The following is a 14,871-nucleotide window of genomic DNA, read 5'->3' on the forward strand; positions in this document are numbered from 1 at the left end:
TCTTCTTAAAGCTCCTGGCATGAGCCTGACTGATGTTCAGCTGAACATCATTTATTCTCCTACAATTCCCATTTTCACAATATGGAGTTATAGCCTTAATGGTGTCACACATAACAAGTTTATACAAGTGTCTCATAATATTACTGTAAGATTCATAGGTCAGAATGTTCTTTGCATCCACTGCAAATTTTTGCTCTCAGATTTTGTCTCCACACCCTGCTTTAGCAAGATCCAATCATTCTTTCAGCTCTACTTTAACCCTGAGAAGGAATAATCATTTAAGACAAGTAAAAGCAGTTTGCATTGTTTCTATCAAGAGGTACCAGTTTTGATACAACTGTTTGCTGGAAAAAAAGGACATTTACCTTGACAGAAGATGCTGCTGCCTAGCCACAATGGGAAGAATACATAGGAACAGAAAATGTTCTCCTTAACATTTATAATTCCTTTACTCTTCCTTTTATTTATGGCTGTTACTTTGTGATGTCACCAGGCATCTTCTTCAGTAATTTTCATTCCTCCACACTTATGCTTCTGCCTGTATTTTCTGCTTCTCCTAACACAGCTTGAGGTTTCATCTCAACTTATTTTAGCAATAAAGATTGATTAAATTCAATATAATTTTTTTCTCAAATTTGAGTATAAAATAAGAAAAAAGCTCCATATGTTTGCTATCAAATCACAGCCTTTGTGAAAACTCCTCTATGAACACTTCACACATAGTTTCCTGGTTTGTTCTCTTTCTTTCCCCTTTTCATAGATTCAGAGAAAGTCCACGGAAGGGCAGTTAAAAATTATCAAAGGACCTATGAAGTGATTAAAATGTTTTTAGTTTGTAGATAAGATCACCAAATCCTGAAATACAAGAACTAGCAGGAGAGCACCACCAGGCTGGTAAAAGAGAGAGCACTTTAAGAAAGGGTAATTTAAAAGTCAGTAAAAGGCATCTGAGATGTTCTCCTGACAGATGCTTATGATCTCAGAAAATTCAGAAAGGTTTTAGGAAAATTAACAAACAATAAATTCATAAAGCACAGAGTTGGAAAAGGTTGGAAAAGACCTCCAAGATCAACAAGTCCAACCTCTGACCAGTCTCCACTGTCAACCAGACCACCACACTAAGTGCCATGTCCATTCATTTCTTGAACACTTTCAGATATAGTAACTCCACCAGTTCTCTGGGCAGCCTTCTTCAATGGCTGACAACCTTTTCAGTGAAGAAATGCTTCCTGATGTCCCAAAAATTCTCCCTAATGTCCAAGTAGATACTGAGAGGAAGAATCAGAGATGCATTCCTCTTTAATACAATCTTGGGTTCTGGGACAGTATTAGGAAAATAGAAGATGGATAACAGCCAGGTTCATGGGATAAACAGCACATCCTACTGCCTCCAAGACAGAACAGCAGGATAGATGGGCAAATGTGTGATTCAAAAAGAACTGTCCTATGTCTTTATACTCCTGTTTTCACATAGCAGTGCAGCTATAAAAATACTCCTGACTTTTCATTGACTTTCAGTGCCACTAAAAATGCAGATTTTCCTTTTTTAATTCTTTATTACATATGAACATGAAAACACATGAATGCATATTTTATATCACACATTACAAAGAAAAGTACTAGTAGGATACTTTTGCTGGCATGAAAAGCTAGCTAACCAGGTCAGACTGAAAAAAAAAAGTTTAATTGTTTCACTATGGAGTAGTTTATTGCAGAGCAGAGGCAGGAAAAAAGAGAAAAGGAAAAGGGAAAAAACAAGCAAGAAAGTCAAAGCCTAAAACATTGCAGCATGGCATCAAAACTCTTAAAATACTGACACAGATTTGAAAAAAACAAGACTATACTCATAATATAAAGCTTATTCAAAATAAATAGGTAATGAAAATACTACACTATGAACTCATAGATCAGATGATAACCAATAATTAACTCTGAAATCAGAGATCCTTCTAGTTAACAAGCAACCACTAAGCTTAGACAGACAGACCAGGGTTAGATATTGCTCCATTCATAAAACCTGTTGTGAAAGTTTACATCCAGCCATGTGAAACAAAATGTTTTGACACTCTGGGACCAAGGGTTTGTCTTGCATGCAACACCCTACACCAGCTTGAAACTTCACTTTTATCCTACATATTTGTTCAGACTTCAAGATTAGAAAGTAATTGCTTCCTCATGGGACTTCATAAAAACATGGTAAGTTTAAAATCTTCAAACAGTTATTTAAAATCAGTTATTTAAGCAATCTATCTTCTGGCTTATCCCATCATGAGAACCAGCACTGAAATCTCCACTAACTTATATATTACATGCCATTTTCAAAATTACATAAGGGAATAGAAGCTTAATGTAGCAGAAAGTAAACATAACTCGATTATCCTAAATTAAAAACACCCCCTGGAATCAACTACTCTACACAAAATTGTACTACAGATATCAAGAGAAAGCTCAATCTTGACAGCTGATGCCCTTATATACACTGAATCATCACCTGTGACTAGTTTTAAAAGTCAGCCAGTAAGAAACACAGAATTTTATCGTCTTTTTCAGGTAAGGGTTTGCCAAGGCTGCATATATGTCAAAATATTCACTAGACATGTTTAGGTGTGCAAAGATACCAAAATTCTAGAACGTGCTGTATGTACAGTGAAGGCATCTTCACCCTACATACAATATAAGACTGCAGATCACCCAAACCTGATGAACATGCAAAGCAGTCTGCTGAAAAGAACTTACATTGCCATGGTGCCTTTTCCATAATTTATTTATTCACAGGGCACGAGTGTTTCCACCTTGAAGATTTGTTTGTGTTTGTGTGCCCAGACAGAAACGTCTGCCATGGTGCTGTCGGAGCACCTTACTCACACACTTCTTCCCATTAGCTGATCTTACATTTCTGGGAGTGATATGTGAAACAACCTGCCCATCCTGTTGTGGGCTAATGAGGTGCAGAAGCTCAGTTTGCTAGGAATACTGTGTATCTCCTGCCAAAAATAGGGGTCTGCATCATTTTTTGGTCCATCTTCTGTAAATGGGTCTTCTCTTTGACTTTGCAGAGATTGACAATGAAAACAAAGTGCAAAACAGACTAAATAAATACTGGAAGACAGCTAACATAGAAGATTGAGCTGGAGAAATAAACACTATTTTAAGAAGACGTGATCTCACTGATCTAACAGTCACAGTACTATGGCTTATATTATAATGTATGGGGTGGCTGTATTGCTTGACTAGCTGAAATTTCATGCAGCTATAGTAAAATTATCATTTATCCAAAATGCTGGTGCACCATGGCCAAAGCTCTATCATGATTGAAAACCACTGGTGTACTTCAGTGTAGCCACATTCACAAATTTAGCAATCATTGTTCAGCACATTGAAAAAGAAAAAAGATGTAGTAATATGAGGTTAAAGAACAACTTACACCAGCTAGCACCATTTCTGTGCACTCCACTGCTCTGTTATCAGCCAACAATCAATAGAAACAGAGATGCTTTTTAAAGACTGCAGTCCTTACATAGAAATTCCTCAGCCAACTGAAGATGTAACAAAAATACCAAAGTGGCAGCTTATGCTCATACACTGTGTTTCCTCTAAGCAAAGTGACCAAAATATTCCTGAAGTGATTAGTCTGACTTTATGATTTCATACATTTAAGTCAGTCTCCTCTGAGGTTATAATCACATAGTCATATATCTCAGATTTTGTGAAGCTACTCTTGAAATTAAATATTTTTGAAGATTTTCATATCAATGAGTCATGCAAAGTTTTGTGTTTGGCAATGTCACATTTCTTATCTAACATAAAGAAAAAAAACAGGAAGAAGGAATTCTCAGATGGCATTAAAGGCTCTTCAGAAAACAAATTCATCCCTTGTTTGCCAGACACTGTTCAGCGCTTTCTCCACTTATTCATTCAAAGTGTCAGTTTGTGTCTTTCAATATTAAAACATTAAATGAACCCAGAACAGGAACCAGCCCTCAGGCCTGTCACCACAAACAACTCTTAGATAAGTCCTCTGCTATCATCTTAAACCTCCATCTTCTAAAAAATCTCATCAATCCTAGAGTTCCGTTTTCCAGGCTAAATTCTTTCATAGACAGCTCTATACCATTATTTTCAGTTAGCTTAATTAATTACTTAACATCCCTCATTGTTGTCAGCTCCACAGATGTTTTTATGTCCATTTTTCCCTCTCAGTCTTTGTTTACTTTTGTTACATAAATTAAACAAGTGCTTCTCATCTTCTTTTATATAACAACTTTATGTAACAAGTGATCAAAACCAGACAAGGAATGCCAGTAATGTAACATCACCATGGTCCTGCACAGGGGTAGCTCCCTGTTCTCCACGTAGAATGTCTCACCTGGAACATCCTAATATCTCATTTTTTCCTTTCATTAAATGGATGACCTGGTTTTGGCTATGAGTCAATAACATCTGTATCTTCTTCTTTTGTTCACAACAGGCAAACAAATTCACAGCAGATAATTTTATCAGTCCTTAGTTGAGCAGATCCCAGAATTTTTCCGAGTATGATCATACCTATAAAAGTACAGTGTAAAACAACCCATTAAACTAGCACAGTACCAGTCCAGCAGTTCCTATCTGACAGATATCTGCCACCACCCCACCTAGGGACACCAGCACTAGTGGTACCATACAAAGTATATGACCAGCACTGTGAAACTTCATTTCTGCTCCCACAGTTCTTCCACATGCCAGTCCTTCTTGCCTTCTGTAGCAGCAAAGTTGCTCAGAAGCGTCTTGTCATCAAACTTACCTGGCATGTCTTTATTTTGCTGTACAAAACTCCTCAGTAAATACATTAAAATTAGGTAGATTTCAAGACTGACACTTAGAGAATATATCTCAGATTGGAGAGAGATTAGTATTAAATACTTTCAAATTTTTTTCTCTCAACTACCTTTCCAGTGTAAAGTGTTTCCTGAATCATGCTCAGTAGTGAAATGTAACAGGTAAAATTACTTACAAAAATTAATAACTAAAATTACAAAAATTAGTAACTAAAGATAGGTTTCCTCTCATTCTGTTTCAAGGCACCTCTTACTATGATATCCTTAACTCTGACTATTCTTGGGAAGTATGAAATAGACTTGTTAATACAGTAGATGCAAACCAACCCTAATTAAGCTAAGCCTGACTTCACAAACTGCTTCACATGCCTAAAATTTGGTTTGTAACCCTGTAGATTGAGTTAGTCATACAAGGAGATGTGACATGATGTACATGCTTCCTACAGAACACAGATGCTTACTCTGCCTGCTGCTCTTCTCCATGGCTCTGCATGTGTGAGTCAGGACTGGCCATAAAGAAGGTTATTGGGCCAGACTGCAGATGCCAGTGTTCCACTAACAGTTTGAGCAGTTGTTCATAACCATAAAGACAAATACCCTGCCAGACTCACCAGATTGCTATTAACACTATAGCCAAAGTCTCAACTTGCAAGTAATTGCTATTACAAACAAAAGTTTGCAGAATAGGACTTTCTTTAAGCTTATTTTCTCTAAGTTTAAAAAAAAACTTGAAAAGGGCAATGAGGGTGAGAATATCATATGAGTAGCTTTCTAGTGAAAATACTAGCAGAATAAGATATCTGTTACTATTTTGAGCGGTAATATGTTCCCATAGAAGAACATATACAAGAAAACAGAATACTGACGCGAAAACCTGATTTGGGCTTCTTAAGTTACCATTAAGTTCTTGCACAATCATCACATTAATTACAATCTATGACCCCCTCCCTAAACACACACATAGAGGCACCAATTTTTTTCCAGAAGGATGAGGCAGAATAACCAATAAACTTTGATTTTAAGTTTCAAAACATTCTGTAAACTCCTATTACCAAGTATATGGACTGAAAACCGACTGAAAACATAGGGAATAACCATGTAATTATTAAGGTTGTGAATCATGACTTCTATTTCACAGTCTCCCTCTTGACATACATGCTCAGAAATTGCCTAGGAAAAACTGGGGCATGAGGTACAGGGGAATTACTGTAATTGCATGTTAAACCCAAAGTATTTTTTACTGAGCTGTTTTATTGTCTTAGAACTTCAGAAAAAAAAAAAAGGTTCACCAGTTCTCCTTTTCAATATTTTTTCTCTAACAATTTGTTATCTTTTTAATGATCTGCACATAATTTTGAACAAGATTTCCTACTAAGATAAAAATAAAGTCAGACCTCAACCTGATCATTCTCTGAACATGACTAACACAGTGAAATATAACAAAATTATTGGAAACTGTTCTTCTCTGCTCTCTGTCTCCAAATAGCAACAGAACATTTAGCAGCATCACCAATTCCATTCATTGCCTCAAGGTCCTAAAACTCACTCTGAACTGTGAAAAAACACATCTTTCCTACACCCATTGTCCATGCTTCAAGGAGCAATCACAGAAAAGTAAAAGCAGAGTAAATACTAAAAATGGCTTCATACTGTGCATATGCCTTTCCAGTTTACATATTTACTGACAAACTGATGGAAGTTTTCCGGTCAACGCATTTTTATAGAATAGCTGGCAACACCTCCAGGTCAGGGGCAGATTTAAGAGACTGGTTCTGCATGGTCAGTGAGTAGACTCAGAATTGTGCACTCACAGTTGCTATGATGGTTCTCCTTGTTGTTTTTATATTTTTCATCTATTGGCAGAAAATTTATGTGAAATATAAAGCCTAGGCACAGTCCTAGAGCAAAAATTCTGCTTACTAGTGCCTCATATTTTTAAGAATGGAAGTAACACTAGGTTAACAGACAAAAAATTCAACAATGCTTCACTCCAATGTCAGTGAGCTCAGTGTGTTTTCAAATGCATTGCTGAATTCAACTATACATGTTCATTGATAATAAAACCAAGATACCTATGAGAAAGACAAATGAAAGACAAGTGTCTCTTTTTCAACATTCAGATTTTCAGCATGCAGATTATGATCTTCATGTTAAAAACTATGGAGTTGTTTTTTTTAAGACAGACTTCATTTTCTCTGTGCCATTATCTCCAGGTTCAAGTTTGGGACCTGACCCTCCAGACCAGTAACCTTAAAATCCCACATTCAGGACAAAGTGTATTCATTAATTTGTATGCAAATTTTTTCACCAGCATAGAAACAAATCTTGGAAACTTCAAAAGGTCTTTTTTTGTATCATCTAATCTGCAGTCAAAGTTATGCCATTGCATATCCTAAATTATGACTACATGAAGAGTCCTGTGTGTGCATGGGTGTGTAAAAATATATATAAATGTATATATGTATACACTCACACACAGAGAAATAGGAGAGAGTTATTAAGAAGACACTTCCTCATAGACTCCCTGTAGGGAAGTTATGAACAAACTAATTTTAGCATGAGTTTTCAGTCTGCTGAGCTTTCCAAAATACTGCTAAGCATCTGTGTGGTGAAAAGCCCAGGAAATCTGATGCAGATCACTCATTTTGGAGGACTGCAGAGCCAAGACCTGTATATTCAGCAGAACAGAACTGCAGTTCCAGTATTACACCCACACACTTTTGCATTCATCAAAACAAAACATAACTTCAGCGCAGTTTTTTTCTGAGTTAAAGCAGAAATCTACACACCTGCACACAGAGGGGTGTCTATGTTACACCTGTTAGTGCCTTCCCCTAACAAATTTAACTCAATAGTTTAATTCTATAGAAGTTTCTGTACTGCAACTATTCAAAGCACCTTTATTTCATTACTCATTTTCTGGGGTGGGTAGAAGTAATTTATTTCCCCAGGTTTCAGCCATCCTGGCATGAGTCAGCTTATATTTTCTTCCACAAATTGGGATATCAGAGGAGTATCAAACCAGTGCAATAATGACCAATGTGTTGACCATTATGGCCAAGTCATGTGGATACTTTAATATTTGAAGCAATGTTTGCCTGTACAAAAGTAAATGCTGCCAGGACAATGACACTCCTGACATTTTTCTTCAATAATTAGCCAGAGCATGTACCACTTTTTATTGACCAAGTATTTCCAAAATATTCTGTATGTGAGTCACAAGTCTAGTTCTCTTAATAAATTCACATCCTTGTACAGTCATTTCAAGAATGACAAAAATAAACTAAGTGCATGAAATTCAAAATATAAACCTCAGCATCACTGCCATTAACAGTTTTGTTTGAAGTCAATTTAAATGAAAATAGACTGGGGAAATATATTAAAATTTTTTGCCCTTTTTTTTTTTGGTGGCAAGAAGTTTTTTCTTTAAACTTCGAAAGGGAAGATGCTATTAACACTGCAAATGCATAAAGGCAACTAAAAATAGCTTTAACTGTGCTTTTTTCCTGACAGAATTTTGCCATGCAGTTTAAACAAGTACAGTCCAGGAATAATTCGTAGGTCTTATCAAGAGAAAGGAGAAGAAAGAGGTTTTTCAAACTATGTAGTAAACAATCTGCATTGCTTCTCATTATGTTCTTGTGCCAAAATTCTAGAGAAATATGGTAAACATTCAAATGGTTTCTCATTATATAAATCACTTATTTAATTCCCCTAGGTGAATAAGGTGGAAATAAAACAATTCAAAAAGTAGTCTTTCCATATGAAAAAAGAGTCTGTGCTCCTATTCTCAAGATAACAAAAGGTGCCCGTCTCATTTTAGGTTCAGGAGGATAGATTTCATTAGAAGGAGCCCACAGTAAAACACAAGATGGTATGCAACTTTTGAATAATTGTATGGCATAATTCATCATAGCATTAGTTAGTTATTGCAGTGTCCAATATATAAGATTAATTTTCAAAAGAGAACATTTATTACTGCCATTCCTTCAGAAGTCCTATATGGAAAATTAATTTAAACATGGAGCCTATAATGAGGATTAATAGTTTCAAAACACTTTCAGAATTGTGTCAAAGTGTACTTCAGAATTAACTACCCCTATTAGCAAAAAAAAAAAAAAAAAAAATTATTTTATTACACCCCACACCAAATCTCATATTTGGTTGGAGGCACGGACATGAGTTATGCCACATCATTCATTCCAGGAAAGGAAGGAAAGTACTGTAAACTATGTAAACTAAATGGTGGTATCAATCTAAAGTACAAAAGCACTAGATCAGATTTTTCACTTTTTTTCCAGAACAAGATATCAGGTGGATTGTCATGCCAAATAATGCCTATCCCACAAAAAGCACTCAGGGTCATTTTCTAAATAACATAAACTTATGCTACTCAATGCTTAAGACCAAGGCAATGATACAAGGACACCTACTTTTACTTGTTGTCTAGCTTACAGAAAAAAACTCTTAGTTTGAGCAGCAGGCATTAGCATATTGCCTAATATCCAACAATTTCTTGTGAGAAATTGAGACATCTCTTCTTAGATAAAGTAACATAAAACATGTGAAAACTCTTACTCCTTGCCTCCAGTCAGATTCCTGTAAAATCACACATTCTCAATGAAAATAAAACTCTGAGCAAGATATTTACCCCTTTTTTGAATGGAATAGATATTCCTTGACATGTTGAGAGAAACTCAAAGTCCCTCTCTAACCTGTGTTCTATGCAACTTTATGGAAACATAATTTAAAAACAGCAGTAGCTAAGACCACTCATAAAAAATGTCAAAATTGCTTTAGTTTTAGGGGAGTCTCACATCTGAGCATTTGAAAGCAAGCAAACTAATTAAAAACTACTTCACACTAGAAGACAATATATTTTTGAACTTTAGAGCTTAACTAAAAAGTAAATGATTATGAATTCTTTATGTAAATTGAAATGAGAAACAGCTTCTTTATTTCAAGTAACTGAGAGAAAACAGATGGAAAACGCAAGTCAGAAGACTAAAATTATCTGGAGCACAGGAACTGGCAAATACCTTACCTAGCTGAAAGACTTCCAAGCACTCTCATACTTTCTCCTCCTAAGTGTGCATCTCTTTCAGCTATTAATAATCCACCCTTTACTATGGGCTGAAAGTCCCTGAGTTAGTCAAAGCACTTGGTACCTCAGAAGTCAGTTCCTTCTCTGTACTATTGCTAGTAGAATTACCTTTGAATCCTAACTTTCTTGCAGAAGAGATATAGTTTACTCCAAATAAGCATTGTGGAGAAGCAAAGGCATATTGGTGTTCCTTCTCTGGTGATTCATGCATAAGTGCCATGTATGACCCCAGGACTAGGAAGTGCATTTGCTGGCTGCATCCTAACATGCTGGGAGAAACAATTTGTAAACAATTTTTGAAATGTTAGTGTGGCATTTTACTTCTCCCAAAAGAGCACAGGGCCAAAGTTATGATTCCAGGGATTATCTGTGAACTGTGTTTAAGCTGTGTTCATGAATAAATAACATCCAGGAGAGGATAAACAAAGACAGACTTAGACTCCATGGCTTCTTAAATCATTTGCTTCTCGTTTATATCTGCATAACAGCCAGGAGTAAAAGTTCTGAAAGTTAATAAATTGTTCCCTGTGATATAAGTGCAAATGAAACTAAAATCCAAATTCCTGCACTTGTAGAAGCAGCAGTATCAAAGATTACTTAGAAAGGCAATAAAGAGCTGCAGAGAAGATTGAAAAGGAAATGATTGCATGGTCCAAGTCTTAGGTATTGCTGGCAAATCAATGCCTTGCAATGTGAATTGCTATATTCCTCCAGCAGCAACTGAGTCTCTCAGAAAAGTGTATCTTATTCCAAATCTTTCAAGAGCTGCTCTCCATGCTACACCTTAAATCAGACTACTCTTCTAACTATTCTTCATGCAAAATAAAAACAGGATGGAAAAATAAATGTACTTGCAGTTTTTTCTAAGTGTAGCAGAATCTGTTAGTTCCATTTCACTTTTACTGTTCCAAGTGTTTCACAGAAAAGGCAAACTTGCAAACTCCAATTCCAATGAACTTACATCAGTTTTGCTCCTTAAATACATTTTTTTCTCATTACATGCATTAATGAAAGAATGCTTCTTACTCAGAGAGGATTTAAAGGAAAATACTACGAAGCACATAAATTAACTTTCTTCTCTAGACATAGTTTTTCTTAGACATAGGCAGCAATATATTAATATCAGCAGAACTAGTTGATGAAAATCATTTTATAAAATAGATAATTTGATTTTCCATTTACAAATCTTGCCTCAAGACTGGCATGAAGATTGCACAGGTGGGGGACTCAGCACAATGCATTTAACAAAGTATTGCCTAGAACACAAAAAAACTCTCCTTCCTCAAGATATGCTGCCCACATAGAGGGAGACTGAACAAAACACCAGGGGAAAATGGGATAAAAGATTTTGACAGCAATTCACATTTTGGGAAGCTCCATGGTTAAATGCTGGCAGGAGCAGAGCTAGACCTTAAGCTAAACAACTGAATTCAGTCATTTTTTGCTTTAGAAATGTTTCCTAATGCACAAGAGAAAACGCTTATTAATAAATTCTATGCAAGTTAGAATAGAAGGAAAAGCAGCTGAAAAAATAGTAATATCTCAAAAAAGAGAAACAGAACAGACCTATTAAAAGTATTTTTTCTTCAGTCACAGGTTTAAGTAGACCAAAAACAACCCCCAACACTGAAGCTCTCTTTTATACTCTGCAGTTGGAGAATCTGTGAAGTGCCACTGGTGTTTCTTTAGAAAAACATCACAGTGTACTGGGAAAAGACAATCAAGTTTTTGTGGTAAATTCATACTGGGCCTGTTACAAGTCTACTTCTCTTAATAAATTCACATCCTTGTACAGTCATTTGAAGAATGACAAAAATATATTAAGTGCATGAAATTCAAAATATACATTCTCTTTTGGTTTACTTGCACTTGTTCATCAGAATTTATTCCAAGTAAACCCAAGGTGCCCTAGGTTTATAGAGAAAGTCACTTTCTGTTCATAGTTATTTATATAATCAAGAAATGAAACTTTATACTGGAATGATCATCATTACAGACAAGAACTGCAGCTATAAACTGCAAGGTATGGCCTTGCAGTGTGTGCCTCTCTCTGAAAGGGAAAAGGACATTGAGAATAATCTCCCTCCATCTCCTCATTCTTTTTTTCCTCCATTTCTGCCAACACACAGTCATTCTTAGATGAAAAGAGAACAGACTAGGTCTTTTTGATTCCTCTCACAATTTCTGCATTTGACTTCAAATTTAACCTTAATTGCCTTCTGTTTCCAACAATTTTACACCACACAGACTTGCAACATCTCACTTATCTTCTCCTAGGAAATATGTCAATAAGTGCACTGTACTATATAAATACTTAAAATGACATGCAAACCTGAATGATTGAGAATGTGATGTGCCTCACTGTCTGTCATTCAAGTGACTCATTACTTCACAAATTAAATCAAACACTCATGTCCATCTAGAATCCGTAGCTTGTTGTCTAGTTTGACTATTTGCTTCAGAAATTTCTGCTTTCAGGAGGATCATGACTAAATATTTAATCATAGATTTCCAGACAGAAACAGCAACAAGAAAACCTTATATGATTCTCACTCTTTTAAACAATGAGTATTTGTTTTAAACAAGAGAGTAGCCTTGCAGGGAAAGACACAATTCTCTGGGGGTGATTTGGCATTTTTCATTTCAAAACTTTAAAAATTCAAAATTAGAATTGAATTGCCTGAAATTGTCACAAGAAAAATTGTGGATTTTCTTTGCAGGGTAAAAGTTAGTTTGAGATTTCTGGTCCCTTGAAGAAAACCTGAAATGTTGTATTTAATAGTAATTTAAACTGAAACTTCATTCCTTCAAGGTTAATTTTTGCAGCAGCTGAAATCTAAAAGCTATTTTTTGTACAGTGTGTGATGGTTTATTAGCTTTAGGAGGCCTTTAAGTAGACTCTGGAAGCACTGCTTGCCTTGCCATTCAATATAACACAAAATTAGACAATGAGCATTTGGATGTCAGAAAAAAAGACAAACAACTTTCTTTTGGAAAAAATTAACACAATTAAGTATGCCAAACAGGCAACCTGGACTCTGTGATTTCTAGCATCCCTGGGGCATGAGTGATACAGTGCTCAACCAGATAAAGCAACATTTTGTTTCTGGGAAGCTCTACTGTTTTAGTTCTCAAGTACTGCACAGATGAAATGTACACTGTAAATACAGATTTACCTGTTTACACTTGGAAAATTTGGACACAAAAATCTTTTCATTCAGTACCTATGATATTCCAGTGATGACTCATTCTAGGAACAATTTCATATGCACAGCTGGTACTGCAAGGCTTGCTGATTAAATATTAAGGTAAATAATTAAGACTCTCAAGCATTCTGAAATTACAGAAGTCCTGAAAGGTGCTGAGGTAACACTTGTCATTCCTGACAAATCTATAAAAACACAACAACAAGCAAAAACAAGTAAATCAATGACAGGGAGCTTAAGTACTATGGCAAAAGTACAGAATTAAGGCTCTTATCTATACAATGTGTGCAAGGCAGAGAAGTAAGTCCCCAGCAGAACAGTGGAAGTTATGTCAAAAGCAGTGAAATAGTGATGCCATTTAATGATAGACTGATTTAACAACATCTTTTTATGTATCACTTCACATACATAGTTTAGTCCAGAAATGTCTGTCCACATAAAATCATAACCTTTTCCCCATCCCAAAAATCACATATATAGTCCCATAAACTTATATATATGCCTAGATGTAGGCACATAGACATACATGTGAAAGGTAAAAGTGATACTATGTTTTGCTGTGTTGCCTTCCTTTATAACAATGAACTTCCTGTTGCCCTGATTTTTAAGATTTTCTAAAGCCTTCTGGGTTTACATTCTTGTAGAAAACTTTCTCACACAACTTTCTGTAAATAACCTATTGTTTCGTATTCCTTCAGAGAGGTGGAGAAATTTCATGCACTAATAGTTTGTCCAGTGTCATTGGAGAGGTGGCATGTTTACCCTCCAATCCACTGTCAGCTTTAGAAAAGTATAAATGTTAGTCAGAAATAAAACTTCTTCTTTGCTACCTTTACAATAGCAGCAGCTCACATCATGCTTTCCAGTAACATTCCTGATCATAGGATGATTTATAGTTAACTGATGAAAAGTGCTTCAGAAGAACCGACTACTATTAATGTTTTATATGTGGCCAGACGCCTCTTTCTTGCCTTTAAGTGATGATCAGTGGATATATATCAGCAATAATAAGTATTCTAATAAGCAAAATCTTGCACATTACAGTCCCATCCAATAGGAAAGATTGTTAATTAGTGCTAGCTTTTAAATGAAAAATTGTTTTATGTTTCCCATAGGAACATGCAATTAAAAGTTAAGGTGGATACCATAATACATATATACAAAATAAAGATATTATATATTTATATATAATATATATATTATATATATATATTATATATATAATATATATATGTAATATATATATAATATATATAATATATATAATATATATTATATATATTAGTTGGAATTTTATAAAAACATTAACCAAAGACAAGTAAGTATGGCAAATTTCAGCTCTTTGGATTTTTCCCTTGGTAAAACTAGAAAGAGTATGAAAGGGCACTTTGTACAGAGGTACCGTTTGTCGGGATCCCTGTTATTCCTCAGTATTCACAAGTACCAATGAACAAGAGACTTCCCAGCACAGATCTATCATGTCTAGCTTCATTTCAGCTACAAAAAGAAAACCTGTGGTGTAAACATGTGACATACTGTGCTGTAAATGGTAGCTGGACTAGTATTTGACACAGCTGAAAAGAGAAAGATGGGAGTGAAAATTTTACATGAGTTGCAAGCTGTCTTCAAATGTTTAGAGCACAAAGCAGAGCTCCTCTTCATTTGTGCTTACTGGAAACTATGGTAGCTAACAGATGTGATGCCTGCAGAAAGCAACAAATAATAATCACCAGCCAAGGGAATT

General features: G+C 35.4%; 1 protein-coding gene across 1 annotated transcript in view; it reads left to right on the forward strand.

Moving 5' to 3' along the window:
* TACR3 (tachykinin receptor 3) overlaps window positions 1-14,871 on the forward strand; it is a 64,275-nt gene that overhangs the window by 26,649 nt on the left and 22,755 nt on the right. The gene's annotated exons all lie outside the window — the stretch shown is intronic.

The sequence above is a fragment of the Lonchura striata genome, chromosome 4, assembly GCF_050655825.1.
Source record: "Lonchura striata isolate lonStrDom1 chromosome 4, ASM5065582v1, whole genome shotgun sequence".
NCBI classification, from domain to species: Eukaryota; Metazoa; Chordata; class Aves; order Passeriformes; family Estrildidae; genus Lonchura; species Lonchura striata.